We start from the raw sequence: 17,817 nt of genomic DNA, 5'->3' as shown, positions 1-17,817 counted from the left end.
TTATTTCGTGTTATATCTCGTCTCACTAATTTTTTAGGTACCACCTTTGGTGAGTATTTAGTATGACGATAAATTTTCATTTCTGTACTCGTACTGTGAACAACAAATTTATTGATTTTGTAAAAAATGTTTCCGTACTCTTAACAACAAAATTATTATATTTAAATTAACCTGTGTACGTTATTTTATTTAACGCCATTTTGTCCCAGGTTAGAGTTGTCTTTTCGACACTGTTGCTACATCTTTTTTTTATTAATATTGTATTTATATTATGTCATAGAGCAAACTTGTTTGTTCAGTGTATGTTTAAAATTGAGGATGGAAATGGGAAATATGTCAAAGAGACAACAACCAGACCAAAGAGCAGACAACAGCCAAAGGCCACCAAAGGGTTTTCAACGCAGCGAGAAAAACCCGTATCCGGAGGTGGTCCTCAGCTGGCCCCTAATTAAAGGGTGTACTAGTTCAGTGAAAATGGTTTTAGTTTATATGTTTTTTAGATCGATTTAAGCCATTTCAATTCATATTTTATAATGTGTCTTTTTATGTTGTAATGTTACACTACTATCTCAGGTTATGGTGAAGGTTGGCGCCTGTTAAAACGTTTAAACCCGCTGCATTTGTATGCACCTGTCCTAAGTCAGGAGCCTGTTGTTCAGTGGTTGTCGTTTGTTAATGTGGTTTCTCGTTTCTCGTTTCTCGTTTTTATATAGATTAGACCGTTGTTTTTCCTGTTTGAATTTTTTTACACTAGCCATTTTGGGGCCCTTTATAGCTTGTTGTTCTGTGTGAGCTAAGGCTGCGTGTTTGAAGGCCGTACTTTGACCTATATTGTTTACTGTTTATACATTGTGACTTGGATGGAGAGTTGTCTAATTGGCACTCATACCACATCCTCTTATTTATATAGACAGTAAATGTGCGTAAGGTATTTCTTATTTATGTAATATCATGAAAAATAAAATCTTATTCCATTCAAACAAACAAAATGTGCTCGTAATGCATGTTGATTCTGATTTTTTTTTTTTTAAAGTCATCTGAAACTACAAGACCAAATGTTTTCAAAATTTATTGAAAATAAGTTCACACTTTATAATGTTCGTGCGACCTAAGTGCTTTTATGAATTAACCTATATCAGGAACGCTAAAAAATAAGCTTATGAAAGCCAGGGATGTATACAAAATATATATATATAAGATTATTGTTGACTTATATTATGTCGTATTATTTCAATCAATCCATATAATGCACTGTCAAAAGGTTGTTATACATAGCTTTGATCTATATAAAAAAAACTAAATAGAAAGAAAGACTCCGTCAACAGTTGAGTATTGATGAGGAAACTTATTTTTTACCTACATTTATACTGGTTAAGTTTAAAACGAAATAAATGTGCGCATTTTATAATATTCAAACATTATCAACAACTTATTGCGTGTCTGCGTATAGAGTATACTTGTTTACACAAATAAGGAAGTAAATATTTGAAAAGTAGGCCATTGTTTCCTTATTTATTTTTGTGTATTTCAAATTTTGTTTTATCTGTATTTTCTTAGCAATCATGATGCACTTATTGATATAGACTTTGATTTTTCTAAGGTGTCCACAAATTTGTCTTATTGAGAAAAAAGACCAGAGGTCAGTTTAAAAGCAAATTTTAGCATTTTGTTTTTCATAATATACAACTATTGATACTGAAAAAGAAAATAATTTATTATATTTTTAAATTAGTGCAAAAGGGCCTTTAAAATGTCTAAAAATTATTTAAAACAAGAAGTGACAACAAATCAAACCTATATAGCTGACACATACTTTTTAATGTTATAACAAATACAATTTTGATTGCAGATGAAAATTAATTCTAGTAAGCTTAGTGTTTAAATGTTCACTGACGTGCCAATAAAAACAAAAATTTGAAAAAAAGTTATGACAAATCTAGCTATGGTGATTCATGTCTTTGGGAAGACAACCTTAGTTCAACATTTCATGAGCATTAAATTTACCGAATATGACCAAATCAATGAAGTTTCATGTCAGCAAAGGATTACTGGCCTGTTGATCGGGGAAGAAACGTCCACTAGCAGGGCAATCTACGAAATTGTTTAATAAAAAGTAAACAGAAATAATAATCATATTTGTTTTTGTAGTCATCATAAAACTCGTCTGTGGACATAGATCTAAAAACAGTCTTACAGATTATCCAGTGATGGAGATATATTGTAATGTTTGCCACATATTTTTTCCTTATAAAAGCAAGCGTATATCCTTTTTTCAAATGTGTGTCAGAAATAAATACACGAGATATTCTTCATTTACAGAAAAAAAATGAAATAACACTAAAGTTCATGCGTCCGCAGCGCTTTTCTGGATTTATCTTCATCAGGAATGCACATAGCGGAATATTGGAAGGCCAAGGATGTATAAGAGCCGAAATAGTTGGTATCTAAATGACCAAAAATGATCTAAAATGATAGCCAAATCCTACAGTGTAGACTAAAAATGTTTTAATTTTGCTTGATAGAAAATAAAGAATTATTTCTTTGAAGAAGAGAATAATGTTAAACCGGTCTGACTTTTACAATAGAATTAAGCAACTGCCATCTGTTAATCTGTATTATATAGATTTTAATTTGTATTTAAATGTCATATGTGGAGGGATTTCACTACAACATCAATTACTGATAATGAGAATGTCTGATGGACACTACCGCCGGCAAATTCTGATTTGTCGCAACACCTCTCTCCGACATACCACAAATCTTGTCTTATGACTTGGTATAGAAATTCGGGTAACAATATTTTTACCGAACAAACAAATCCTGGATTAGAGATCCAGGTATTATGATACCGGATCAAATTCCAGTCTGAGTATGAACAACGTAATCACTTTTCAGTACACATTGCCGTAGAGTGACTGAGTTTAAATGAGAGGACCTAGGTGAGTGCATCAAAGACATATTTATGATATTTACAATGTAACATTTATTTTTTATCCAAATCTTGGTTAAATTCGACTAATAACATAAATAGATAACTAGTATTTCCAGTCAACCTCCACTTTTAAGCTACCATCATAATCTAAGTTTAGAAGGAGAAAAATGGCAGAAGATACTGAAGGGAGAATCAGAAAAATATCAAAAGTCGAAGAGAGAAAGATTAAATCATTGCAAAAAAGAAAGACGACGAAAAGGCAACAGTCTACAAAACAATTCTTAAAAACTAACGACTAAGAAACACGTCGTGCTGGTCAAAGTAAAAAAAAAACAAATTCGTTTTAAAAGTATCTTTGAGTGTTGTCACAATCTAGGAAAATTGGAACATATACAGTCATTTGTGACACAGATATTCCATATAAGCGGTCACCTAGTCCACGATTGTGCCTGTAAAACGTCCGAATGGATGACTTCAAGAAAACTGATAATTTTGAATATTATGTACATTACAGAAGATAAAAAGTTTCAACAGATAAAAGAGAGGCGAAAGATACCAAAGTTATATTCAAACTCATAATTTAAAAACAAACTGACAATGCCAAGGAAAAAACGAAAAACGATCAAGGGACAAATAACAATATACAAATCAAAACATGACAAACTAAAGAGTAAAAGAGTATCAAAATGAAAAAAAAAAACATTATGGCATGAAAAGGGAAATATTTGCTAGAATTAAACATTTGTAACTTACAAATTAAAAGATTAGTGCCACTAGCTAGCTATACATGTATTTATAAAATCCATGACATGGTCTATTGCTTTATTTGCTTTGTTGTGGTAATTTTACATGGGTAATTTGTTGTAAATTATTTCGACTTCTTAGCATTGAGGAAAAAGTACAATGTAATTGCAGACGTACGTCAGTCAGTTTTCGTTTTCATTTAATTGGTTGTGTGACATGTTTTTGATTTACGTCCAGCGGTAAATATTAAATGGATATTCAAACGTCTAGTTACGAGTATTTCATGCAAGTCTGAGACGAGAACTTCAATAATAAATCAATATGTAAGAGGTTTGCGAACACATCGACCATTATGAACGGCGATAGATCTGGACAGGAAATTTTGAGTTGCAACAGTTAACATTCGGAAGGTTCAACAAGTTTGAGATTCGTTGTCTTGATGAAAACACGGCACTATCGCAACACTAGTAAATAATTTGAATCCAAAGTTCTATTCGGATCGGGAGCGACTGCTTGCACACACAGATCAGTCAACCGAAACCTCCTGATTATGGGCCTAACATCCGGGAAAGAGAAATCCCGGTGACCATTTTTCATCTGTATAGTTGCACCTTGTATTAAAGCATAATTTACATCAATAACATTACTAAAAGTACTACAACCATGACTTCTAGTACTACTACTGTCATAACTAATTTTATAGCTTACAACCTTGATATTTAGCAACGTCGGTATGGGTAACGGAGGACTTTTTGTGTTAGTTCTTATCTAGGAATTTATATAAATGGTCATGACCAAAAATGATAAAACCAAACACAACTGTAGTGTGGTTATCAACTTACTGTATGAACTGATAACATATTTGCATAACATTTAACTTATCTCGATCTATATCTAAGACGCGTAAAATATCAATGTGTTACACATACCTCTAGTAAGTGTGCTCGGATGTAAACATAAAAGAATGTATGAAAAGGTAGGTTTTCAATTGTAACTTCTATTTTAAAAGAAGCTGATATTACAAATGCATATATGTTTAAATGTTTTTCATCATTTAGTTAGAATATTTTAATGCGTAGAATTTTATACATCATCCGGAAATATAGAAACGTTTGGCTACTTAATATGCAGATATCACCAAAAGGAATAATGGTATAGTGTATTGTGAAACCGTAGACTGATTGTCCTAACAGCGTTCTATTGTCCCCCGTCGCAGCACGGGGCGTCCATTCGATCCGGTTTTGTAAGTGTACCAGAGTTTGATGAAAGCTATTTGAAAGGTTTGTATCGGTGTGTATCAGTAATACCCCGCCTGAGTTAAAAAAAATCAGTGCCAATCAACTATTTGTAAAGGATTTATTCCCCTTGTAATTGTATCATCAGCGTTGTTAAGCATACTTCATCGGAAATTTATGAAGCAAGGTCTTGGAGAATTTCGAACCTCATAGCCAATCAACTATATTAACAGCATTATAAGCGATATCACGCCTATATTTTTAGATCTGTTCAGTAGTTTGTTATTTACCTGTTTATATTAACTACATACTGAATTGTCTGAAAAACTACTGAACATTCATGACAGTACTGAATTGACTACCCGCAAATTGTTTGAACAGCACTGCAATTACCGGTCTATAAATCTAAATATTAACTAAAAGACTGAATGTGAATTAATAAATTATTGTTCCAACTTTTCATTTGATGTCCAGATCAAAAGACCGTTTCAGACTGAAATTCGTTTACTAGTGTAGGATATTGATGAATAAGCAAAAAATAATGGAGGTTGAATTTTCCTTGGACAGATTAAATATGTGCATCAGCTGGATGTAAAAATGTAGACATTCCTAATTCATAGGATAAACGATAACAAAACAAAACTTTGTGTATGTCAAATCTATGAGATTTACGGAAAATGTATTTCATGAGTTATACTAATTAAGAAATTAAAACAAAAGCCACAATCGCAATACCTTATTAAGTTTTCAAACAAAATGTTTATATAGTATTTATTTTATTGAAGTCGACAAAAACAACACAAAATGAAGTATCAATAATATAAGTTTCTACAAATTCATTATATTATTAAATACACAGGTGTGATGCGATTGTCAATGAGAAAATCCACCATGTGATGAGAAAGTGAATATCTCTATGATGTCTTTAAGTATTATTTTCTTTTTAAGATGGCCAACTAATCCATAATAAGTTAACTTACTCATTCACATGAGCAACGGGTCCACTGAATCTATAGTTATCGTCGTGGTTGCAATACTATTTCTCTTTTCATTGATGGGATATTGTTGTATTAAGGCAGCATGTGCACGCAGAGCTTCCTCGGATCTTAACACAAGTATGTAAAAGTAATTTCAAAAGGAATAATGAATAAGATAAATATACTTTTTATGTAACATACTGAAAATAAATCAGTAACAATGTAAAGTAAAAATTAGTTTGTTCTGATTTCTGCAAAAGGTAGAATAAGAAAAATACCGAACTCCAAGGAACTCGGAAAATGAAAGTCTCTTATCAAATGGTAAAATCAAAAGCTCAAACATATTAAACGAATTGAAAACAGCTGTCATATTCCTGACTTAGTACAGGATTTTTTTTCATGTAGAAATTGGTGTACTAAACCTGGTTTTATAGCTAGCTTACCCTCTCACATGTCAACTTTGCAGAATCAAATTTCTAAATATATATGTATTAACATAAAACAAATTTCATAGCATACCCAGTGTAAATGTCGTTTCATAATAGAAATATCTTCATTTGATATGTCATCTTTAAATTACAGAAATTTATAGGCAATTTCAAAACTATATTTTTATGGATATATGAAAATGGAACAAGATCATTAAAACTATTTTTCTTTTACAAAAGTAAACTTAATTTAATTACTTTATTGTTTGTACTTCTCATCTGTCTCTCTCTCTCTATCTCTCTCTCTCTTTATATATTGTTAAATATCGTCTTGTCATATTGGACTTAAACAATAATTTATCGTGCAAAACTTTAAAAAATATAAATCTTTCTCGTTTCCTAAATTTTCTATAGGTGAAGAAACGTCAGTTTGGACCCTACCTCCAGCATATTCTGATTTATCTCAGCACATCCCTCCATCTTACAGTCAGGCTTGTGTAATTGAATATACAAGATCAGAAGACAACATTGTTGATGGACAGATAAACCCTAGTTTTGAGGTTCAACCTGGTGATACCGAATCATATTCGAGTTCAAGTACGAACAATGTTATTAATTTTCCAGATGTACAGGAAAATCAACAAGAGAATTTGTGAAATACATTTATAGTGTTCTCAATACATCTTGGTTATTGCAAAAACTTCACAATCATTTGTCTAACCTGGAGACAGAGAGAACCGAGGATTGAAGAAGATAAACTCCACAGGAAGAAAAGAACAATACTCAAATGATCTTCGTATAAAATGTATGATAGTTTATCAACACAAAGGAACCTGAAAGTCGCAACCAAAATTGTTCAAAGTCAAATTCGTTTGAGGACGTTGGTACGTAATATTTCTACAGAAACTTAATAAAATATGGAATTTTACAAGCAAAATATTTATCTTATTTATTTAAATAATGCTGGTAACGAAGAGCTGTAATCATTGTTCAAAAGAAGAGGCACCATTCCAGTGCACGTGGTAGTAAAACACATTTGAATTTGTTCCTGAAATAACGTCTATCAGGTTTCAAGAAAACAGTGTTGAAAGCCACATCTAAAAGTGTGTATGAATATGTTGAGTGAGTGTTGCATGCCTAACGCCCAATGGGGAAAGCATCAATGATTCTGTGACATCATGAAAAACAGTTATCACCATATGGCAAACATAGCTACGTTAGTCGAATAATGCCAGCCTGGAAATTATGTTTACTTTGACAAGACTAGTTCTGTTTCAAATCATAATCAATAAGCTCCTTTTAATAACGTCACTAAGAATTGTTCTACATACTTACTGATTTACCCTTGAACTGGTCTAGAACAGTCGAGAACAATTTTGTGACAGATTCTTACCGTATTGAAGAGAGGTTATAATTGATTCCAAATGTTCGGTCGTCAACAATGTAGAAGTACCTATACCAGATAATAGACTGTAATTGCTAGACAAGTTTTAATTCAATTTTATCAATTACTTACTACCATGAACACAAAACGCCTGAACGGGCACCCGTCTTTTAGTGAAGTCTATGTTGGGTCTCCTTCTAACATATTAAAACATAAAGATTTATACTAATAAAACCAAAAAAAAATTGTTCTTTTATAGACCAGATACAATGATGTGAATACATATACTAGTGCAGCGATTGAGTTCCTAGTTCTTCTCTAAATTACTCTCGATCAGTGGAATACCGTAACACAAAGTATAAAGATGAAAGTACAGAAAAAGCACTTGAAATAGATATATCTACAAAAACCAAGTTATCAATTAACATTGCTAGTTGATAACATTACATAAAAATAAAACGAAGTACAACGTCTGCTGTATTATAAATCATAAGAAGCTTGTACATACTATATTTTCTCGATGTGTTGAAGATCAATTGGTGGCCTGGGGCTGTTTTCTGCTCTTTGGTCGGGTTATTGTCTCTTTGACACATTCCCCGTTTATATTCTCAATTTTATTGCAGAAGTACCTTTGATCAAATTGTCATCGGGTAAAAAAATGAATTATAGAAATGAACATTTTCGTTTAATATGCAGATATTGGATATTAAATGGGTGTAATTGATTACTGCTACTATAAAACTTTAACTTTGTAAAGTCACTAAACAAGGGTTGGTTTGAATACGTAATTCTAATATTACTGACCTTTTGCCGAGCAGCGGGTTCAGGTTCCATTTGCAAAATGTATTGGTTCCTTAAAAATAGAAGAAATTCTCTTCACGAAATTATATAACTGTTTTCTCTCTAAACGCTATAGTCATACTTGTACCTTTTACCATTCGTTGGATTCAATATGATCGTGTTTACTTTTAAAAAGAGACACAATTTGTTGCAGATGACATTTTCCCCCAAGTGATATATTTAAAAAAGCTTGATATTCAAACGTCATTCCTAAAATAAGACATACAAAACAAAAGAGACGGTAGATACCAAATTGACATTCAAGTCTCGAAAATTGAAGAGAACTGACACCGTTTAAAAACGTGACAAAAGACGACGAAAAGATAAACCGGTCTTATTAATACTACATAGAAAACTATAGATTGAGCACCACGAACTCAACCCAAAAACGGGGGTGATCTCAGGTGCACCACAATAGTCTGTTCCGCTAGCGGCACCCGTAATGCTCCTCATGGTAAATATATACAAATTCGGTAATAATTTTCATTCGGGGGAAAAGAAGACAGAATTGTGGTAAAGACAATTAGAAGAGTTTCGGGGTCATCTGTAACGCAGATTACCCGTATACTAGTAAATGGTCAATCAAGTCGTGATGACGTCCGTAAAACTTTCAAAGGGCTGACCTTATCTTTTCTACTTAGAACTCTTAGATCAATAATTGATTTGAAGCAGAAACGCTCTATTAAGAACATCATGAAAATAAACAAAAGCTCTAGATTATCGTTTCAACTGGAAGAAATACTCCCTATACAGTCACTGCTGGCATGTTTTTAAACAGAAATGGAAAATTCCGAATTGAGGAGTTGAAATTATCCCCTTTGAAGTACAAATTTGATCTTAGCCGACCCTAATAGTTAATTTCGAGCTGTAAGCCCAGATATGAGGCTGTCTTAACTGTAGCTATAATATCCTTTCTTTCAAGTTCCATTAGAAAGGTTCGTTTAACATAGTCACAAAACTTTAAATCGTTCTTTTAGAGGACATCATCTATATCTTTATATCGGAATGTGAAGTTGGGGGATAATGCTAGTATATTTTCATTTTTCCTAAGAAGCTCCGGTGTGAAGTCTGTTCCATACGAATAGATAAACAATTCGACAAGAAGAGGAGCACAGTTGCTTCGAAAAAGATTGCCGATTGTTTGTTGAAAATCCGTCCTCCAAACGGATCAATTTATAACATGTTGTTATCATTAACTCCTGTTTATTATTTCGTAACGTTGGTAAACAGACATTGGCTTCAACAATGCATGTTTACCTATTTTTTTAATGAACAAATCAACAATAAACAGATCATTGACACGAAAACGTGTGAAATAAAATCAACTGGAAAGCAAACCATTACAACTTTTTGCAATCTTAATTGAATATATTTCGTACGGTTCTTTGTATTTTTTTAGTGATAAAATTAGTTTAAACTTCTATCTTTTTTTAAACTGCCAATTAAGATAACGGACCTATAGAAGAATACATAAAAAAGATTGATAAAAGTACTTACAAATATTGGATATTACAATTGACCATATCCCCCCGTACAAACAACGAAGAACAGCAAAAAACAATCAAAACAAACCCAGATACATTGAGCCAATAACATAACTAGTTGATGCACAACATGTGGTGGTCTGTTTAAAATGTTCAATCGTGCAATATACATACTTGTCATAGGATATCTTAGATTAAGCCAAAATTGAATATATTTTATAAACTTGAATGGCTATTTTTTACTATAAGACATGTGGACTTTCTTTTAAATGAAATTTCTTTATGTTATCCAAATCTTCAAAAATGTACTGAATTGAATTATTGTCTTCATGTATTCCAATTCGCCAATAGCTTTTTCGTATGCAGTGACCTCAACATTCAGATATCTCGTAGGAAATTCGGGATTCACGTAGAGCAAGTTGGAAGAGAATAACCGTAACGAAAAAAAGGTTAGCAAATATGGATTAAAGATGATATTATCAATCGATTCTTAAAGAAACATTATATACACCAAATCATTTAAATACTGTTATGACAAAGTTTAATTGACCAAATGGAACGCATAGACAATACAAAAGAAACAATTAATATCACTCCATTACTTCACTTACTTTTCGCGTTCTCCGTGATTGTTTTTCAAGGTCACATTCGGTAAACTTCGACAGAAAAACCATTAATGTGAATAACAGACAAAGTTTTCGTTCAACAACCAATAATAAATGATACCATTATAATGGTTATGTTTCATGGCCTCAAGTTCTGCTGTTCTTGCTGTTGTTGCCACTGTTGGTGTTATATCAGCAGTTCTAGTATTATTGTTGTGTTGTCTCAAGACCCTGTGTAAACATAGACTTTCAAGAATGAATAGTATACGTATGTAGACTTATATATATCTAAAAATAAACAGTTGAATGCAAAAAGGAATCTTGTTGAAATATCAAACAATATTTATATCAAAGACAGTCATTTATTGTTCTTAATGCCAAAAAATATCAGTTTCAAGAAAAACAGACTCTCTTGGTTTTTTTCCTACCAATCCAACATATCCAAAATTGTCATTCCTGATGAACAGGTAGGGGATTATCTCCCAAATGGGTTATAATATCCCGTTTTGGATATAATACTCCAAATGGGATATGAATTTACTGTGCCAAAAAAATGTTGTTTTTTTTTTATTAATGGAAAAATAATGCATAGTGCAAGTGATTACATAAAAGGCAACAGCTTTTGGTTAGCCATTTTCTGAATATCTGGTTGTTTGTGAGTTGGATTCATTGGAAATGCTGTGTTTTAGAGGGATCAATCTAAAGACTTATTCATTTTCTGGAAAAGTCGCTCACCACAATTTGCTACTATAGACCTAAACAAATGCATTTTTCAATATGTTTGCTAAATCGAAAAAATAGGATATTTTGCATAAAACAAATATTCAAAATGTATATAACATTTGGGCTATAATATCGCAAATGGTTTATTATAACCCATTTGGGAGATAGTCCCCAACTGATGAGGTGAATACTTAGTATTATAAAAATGAACAAAACAGTGTTCCATACTAAAGTTTCTGCTATTAATTTTCATTAATAGAAACAATACGAACAAATAAGAACCGATACAATAAATAATTATAGTATGATTGATGTTTAAGTTACAGAATTGAATTCCGTACAGTATGAAGACACGGCTCGACAGAACACTGCACAAAATGAAGGGACATTGCCACCAACATATTCCAACCTTTCACTAATACAACTACCTCCGTCGTATAGTCAAGCTTGTATTGTAGCAGATAGACAATCACTGGATAGCAGTATAGACATTGATAGGAAATCATTAGGAAGTATTTCAGAAGAAGAAACAGTAGTATAATAAAATTTGAATAATACGAAGTAAATAGTAAATGGTCACTACTTGCTCTTTGATATATCAAAGCTATACTATCTTACGTCTGGTTGTGTCTTCGTTTCATTGGTAAAGGGATTTGAAAACTGGACATTTATCAGACAAAACATGTAGGCCAAGAGGAAAATTGAGGTATTTCGCTTCCAATAGTACGGAGGTCTTTGATTTGACATAGTTAGTTATCTGTGTATAACATGATTGTTATAACATACCGTAAATACGAATTCTGAATAATCAAATAGGGCGTGATGTAGTATGATAATAGTCAAAATCTTGTACCTGGCATCAACAATCATATATGTTTCACGTGTGTTAATTACCTGCTGCTTCCGATGATAAATTTCGAAGACATATAACTTTCATTATGTTAGAAAAAATATATTGTACAGTATATTACAAATATGAAACAACAATAGCACATACTATATACATATTACAGTCAGCGACCTGTGACATATGTGTACAGATTCATTTTTCCTGATACATTTAGATGGACAAAACCTTTCAAACTATTGAAAATACAGTTTTTAATTTATAATGATTATAATTCCGTTGTTGCTAGTACTACAAAAAATGATATATATGTTATATGTTTAATTGTCGACGATAATGCCAACAGGTTGCTTATATGTGACCAGCCACGAGATTTTCAGGCTTATGGAGGTACCAGGGTCAAAATGAGTTTTTTTGCATTTTTGTAAAGTATACATAGATTCAAAACACCCTGACAAGTTATTTTGCTAGATTCTTCAAAATAACAGAATAATAGTAATTTTAGATAATTAAGATTTTATTAAACATTTTCATTTCCTTCAATTTTTCACATGTATTTTCATCTATTATAGTTATCTTTGAAACGTCTCATATTGTTTGTTTTGTTGTTTTTGTTTTTTTTTTGACAAAACAACTTAAGAATTTTTATTTCTATATCAACCATTCGGTTGCCATATCAACAATGTACCGGAATCTGCAATCTAAATAATGATGACTTAATAATAAGGACTTAAACATCTTTCTTTCTTGATGAAAACTATAGCAATGCTAAGAAAGTGAATACCAATTTATTTTCCCTTATGATGTGAAAAAGGATATTTACTCCAAAAGCTTGGTGTTCATGTTGCGATCTGTATTAGTAATAAAATAGAAAAAAATATAAACACTGCACTTTGAAATACCTACAATGATCTAAAGTTTATTTTCAGGCCCCTTTGAGAATTAATTTTAATTCAGATCAATGCAATGAAATCTTAAAGATAGATTGTGTGAATTTAGAACGCGATTCTAAACGGGAATTTTACCTAAATTACCAACTTTACGAAAAAATCTACTTGTCTTGTATATTTTAATATAAGATTCAAATTTCCTCAAGTCAAGAAAAAATGAAACTTTATTTTACCGCATGATATAATTGAACAATCAATATCAGATGCCCCGATTACGTTACGTGACTTTACATTGACGTTTTCTCATTATGACGTTTACCGCCATAAGCCTGGAAATGTCATGGCGGGTCACATATGTACTCGAATATGTTCTTTATCAAGGTCATATTATTCATTAGATGATCTTTTTTTAAAAGTAAGAAATAATTTGTAAAATAGACAAACTGACAGAATTAATAAAAAAAGCACAGTATTTCATCATCAATATTATTCTTAATTACAAATGTTTAAGTAAAAATATTGAAAATGCGTGTACACATTTAACAAGATGGTAAAACTGTGTTATTATGTTCTTTTAAGCGGCAGTATTGAAATTCAATCGACAGCTGCTGTGGCTACCTTAATGGTCTAGAAAAGGAATGGGGACCCGGAGGTTTGTGCGCATATTGTCCAAGCAAAAACTCAAAATTTCTGAACCCCGTGTTGGTCGTTGTTTCGTTTTGGTCTTAATTTTGTACGCCTATTTGTTCTGACGAATTGTGTGCTGCATGGCATAGTCTGTTGTGTTGTCTAAAAACAAAAAAGAAGTAAAATCACAAAAATACTGAACTCCGAGGAAAATTCAATCGGAAAGTCCCTAATCACATGGCAAAATCAAATGACAAAACACATCAAACGAATGGACAACAACTGTCATATTCCTGACTTGGTACAGGCATTTTCAAATGTAGAAAAATGGTGGATTGAACCTGCTTTTTTATAGCGCTAAACCTCTCACTTGTACGACAGTCTTATCAAATTCCGTTATATTTACAACGATGCGTGAACAAAACAGACATTATAAATAAAATAGTCAAAATATGGGTACAGCAGTCATCACTGTGTTACAATATCAAAACAAACAATTATTTACAAAAAAAGCACAAAAGCATCTATCAAATTAAAAACCACATTCATTGCTTCGCGTGTCTGACGTCAGAAAATGTAAACGTCACATAAGAAAAAAGTTTGTCATTCAATGTTTATTCAAAACAATTTTATAATTTCACATGGGGAATGTTGGTATACAGGGTTAAAAAATCAAAAGTTATGTTAGAATTAATTTCAGAAATAGACCGAGATTTAAAATTGTCCAGAAGTTCTTTAGAATTTTAAACTAATATTGTTTGTGAATTTTGACATCTTTTGTAAATTTTTTTTCATTTTTTACAGATTTGAAATTTAAAGTTAATGTAAAGGCGAACTTTTGAGATTTGGCATCTACGACAAGCCTATAGATATAGGAAGATGTGGTATGAGTGCCAATGAGACAACTCTCCATCCAAGTTACAATTTATAAAAGTAAACCATTATAGGTCAAGGTACGGCCTTCAACACGGAGCATTGGCTCACACCGAACAGCAAGCTATAAAGGGCCCCAAAAAATTACTAGTGTAAAACCATTCAAACAGAAAAACCAACGGTCTAATCTATATAAAAACGAGAAACGAGAAACACGTATGAATTACATAAACAGACGACAACTACTGTAATCAGATTCCTGACTTAGGACAGGTGCAAACATTTGCAGCGGGATTAAACGTTTTAGTGGTACCAAACCTTCTCCCTTTTCTGAAACAATAGTATAACATCACAACATAGAAAAACACACTATAAATATCAATTGGAAGGCTTAACTCTATCAAAAAACGTAAATTAACACACAATGAACGAATAAATTTGACCTGTGACACCTGAATGCAAATATACAGTTAATAAAAAATTACAAGGAATAAATAATTAAAGTCAAAAGTAAATAAACAGGTTTAAACAAAGTTAAAGTATGATATCACTATGAAATTTCAAACAATTTATAGAAAATGATCACTTTTGAAGAAACCTGCGTCATATTATACACCAATCGTAACTACTCGGCCATTCTCGCTATGCAATACAATAACAGTTATTTCTTCGTGCAACCAGAAAGGCCGAGTAGTTCCGATTGATTATACACAGGTAAATGAAAATAATTTTGTTGTTAAGTATACTTCTTCTTCTGTGTGTTTAAAATCTTCCGTTTAGGAATACCAAGAAATTTCTTTAATATCAATAAAACTAATCTAACACTTGGTACATATGGGGTGAATATCAACAATAAAAATATACAATACAAGGAAAAATAAAACTTCCTGTACAGGTCCAAGAACAGCATCTAAGGAAAAATGAAATAATTTTGATGTTCATAGTACGAAGAAGTGAGAATTTGTAGTAATTAAATACCAAATAATCAAAGCTGGTATATAGACAAGATCCATGTTAACATTAAATAACCAAAAAAGCATTACAAATAGTATCAACAGGTCAAATTAAAAAGAAAGTACGATTTGACAGTACTCGCAGTTACTGACAGCTAGTTAAAAGCCAAAACAATTAATAATTAAAAATCATGCATCAGAGACTAATTTATATGTGTATTTGATGGAACAAGAACCTGTTTTGAAACTTAAACCTTACGCAATAGGATCTACAAGGTATATCGACAATAATTTAAGTGCTTTGGAAGGGTAGGAACATTCCGCTCCGATTGCATTAGTCATATCTGACAATTAGTATAACTTTGAAATCAATGTGACAACGGTACACATAAAGTTATCAGGGAAGGTCGTAACAACAAATAAAACAGAAAACTAAAGTTTGTTTATATCACATGCATCGTATGGGAGATTAATATTATCCAGTGCATTTTTGAGTTGATAAGAAGACAGGTCTCAGTAGGTGTATATTATAAACTTGTTTTAGACAATAATATACAATTATAGTTGCACCTTACATTATGCAATTATAACTTTACATTTGATCAAAACAAACTTCGTTCACTTTGATGTAATGGACGTAACAACTTAAACCACACTTGGTGGAAAAAATATTATGGTAAGCACATTATTTCAAGCATATTTTCTTTCAGTAGGTCAAGGATATAATTATTCACCTTTTTGTGCATGTAGAGAATATTCCTTTCTTCATAGTTAAAAAGATGTCTTCCTTGTGTAGAATTTGCATTGTTCATTTGATGATGCTTGATGTTGTTCGCATTTTATCTGTGAAATACATTTATGTCATGTGTGTTTACATCTTCTTTATGTTTCTGTTGGGTATTTGTCTCATTGGCAATCATACCACGTCTTCTTATTTTTATATCAGTCTCATTTGTGAAGTGAATATATTTAATGTTTTAATTTTAGTAATGTTGTTTCCTTCTTCAATGTAGGACAACGTGGGGGCTAGATATCCTAGCCCTTCCGGAGCTCCCTATATAATTTCAGGATTTTCTTGAGCTGTAGTGTTCAGTACTGTTTGATGATTAACTATACAAACAGTGGTGAAGCTTACTTTATGACAACCGAGGCAAAAACAAATAAAATTTGAATATGCTTTTCCTTATCAATAAAGGAAGAAGAGGCATGGTAAGAAGTTTTATTTTACCCCTGCAAATACAAAAATAGTAAAACCATTCAATCCTTTAAAATTATCCGTATTTTTACTGCATGATCTGATAAACCAGTATGGCGATATGATCTGGACAATTAAGTCACTATGACGTCATAATTATTTTGAAAATGACATTTTTCTTCTGAAAATGTCATTTTACACATAGTTGTGGTAAAATTAATCATGAGCCAAGGCATTAACCATAACATATTCTACTAACATTAACATCCTTCTTCCAATAGATGTAAATCTAGTCAATTTCATTCCGTAGTATTCGATTTTAGTCTTAAAATTCAGGCTATGTGTTATCCTACTTTTGCTTATATATGTTTATAAAAAAGAAGATGTGGTATGATTGCCAATGAGACAACTCTCCACAAGGGACCAACTGACACAAAAATTAACAACTATAGGTCACCGTACGGCCTTCAACAATGAGCAAAGCCCATACTGCACAGTCCGCTATAAAAGACCCCGAAATGACAATGTAAAACAATTCAAACGAAAAAACTAACGGCCTAATTTAGGTACAAAAAGTGAACGAAAAACAAATATGTAACACATTAACAAACGACAACCACTGAATTACAGGCTCCTGACTTGGGACAGGCACATACATACAGAATGTGGCGGGGTTAAACATGTTAGCGGGATCCCAACCCTCCCCCTAACCTGGGACAGTGGTGTAACAGTACAACATACGAACGAACTATAAAAATCAGTTGAAAGAGGCTTTGAAGTTAACTCATCAGATGGATAAAAAAACAAATACTACAATTACAAGTGGACGTGGCCGGGTACTTGTACATCCAAACAACAAATATGACACCAAGAACAATCAACAGGAAGCATTGGTACATTTGATTTGTATATTGATAGATCTATTATCAGATTGATAATAACGAAAAGGGACATATACATATACAGTCTTCAGGCATGCTTGCATAGAGTTTATTAAACTAGATGAAACCATTGTTTCTACCATTATATTAATAAAATAATTAGAGCAGAAAATCGAGTCAATAGATGTTACGAATGTTT

The 17,817-nt window shown here is 32.0% G+C and overlaps 2 long non-coding RNA genes across 2 annotated transcripts; both read left to right on the top strand.

The window, feature by feature from the left end:
• Window positions 1-4,320: 4,320 nt before the first annotated feature.
• On the top strand, window positions 4,321-7,326 carry LOC127730350 (uncharacterized). Its single transcript, XR_007995055.1, has 3 exons — window positions 4,321-4,652; window positions 5,860-6,026; window positions 6,731-7,326. It is a non-coding gene; the product is annotated as an uncharacterized LOC127730350 (long non-coding RNA).
• A 3,248-nt stretch (window positions 7,327-10,574) lies between these two features.
• On the top strand, window positions 10,575-13,573 carry LOC127730349 (uncharacterized). The gene is made up of 2 exons (XR_007995054.1): window positions 10,575-10,897; window positions 11,673-13,573. It is a non-coding gene; the product is annotated as an uncharacterized LOC127730349 (long non-coding RNA).
• The last annotated feature ends 4,244 nt before the right edge of the window (window positions 13,574-17,817 follow it).

The sequence above is a fragment of the Mytilus californianus genome, unplaced genomic scaffold (genome assembly GCF_021869535.1).
Source record: "Mytilus californianus isolate M0D057914Y unplaced genomic scaffold, xbMytCali1.0.p SCAF_2, whole genome shotgun sequence".
Lineage (NCBI taxonomy): Eukaryota > Metazoa > Mollusca > Bivalvia > Mytilida > Mytilidae > Mytilus > Mytilus californianus.
This window is presented reverse-complemented; position numbering and strand designations above follow the sequence as displayed.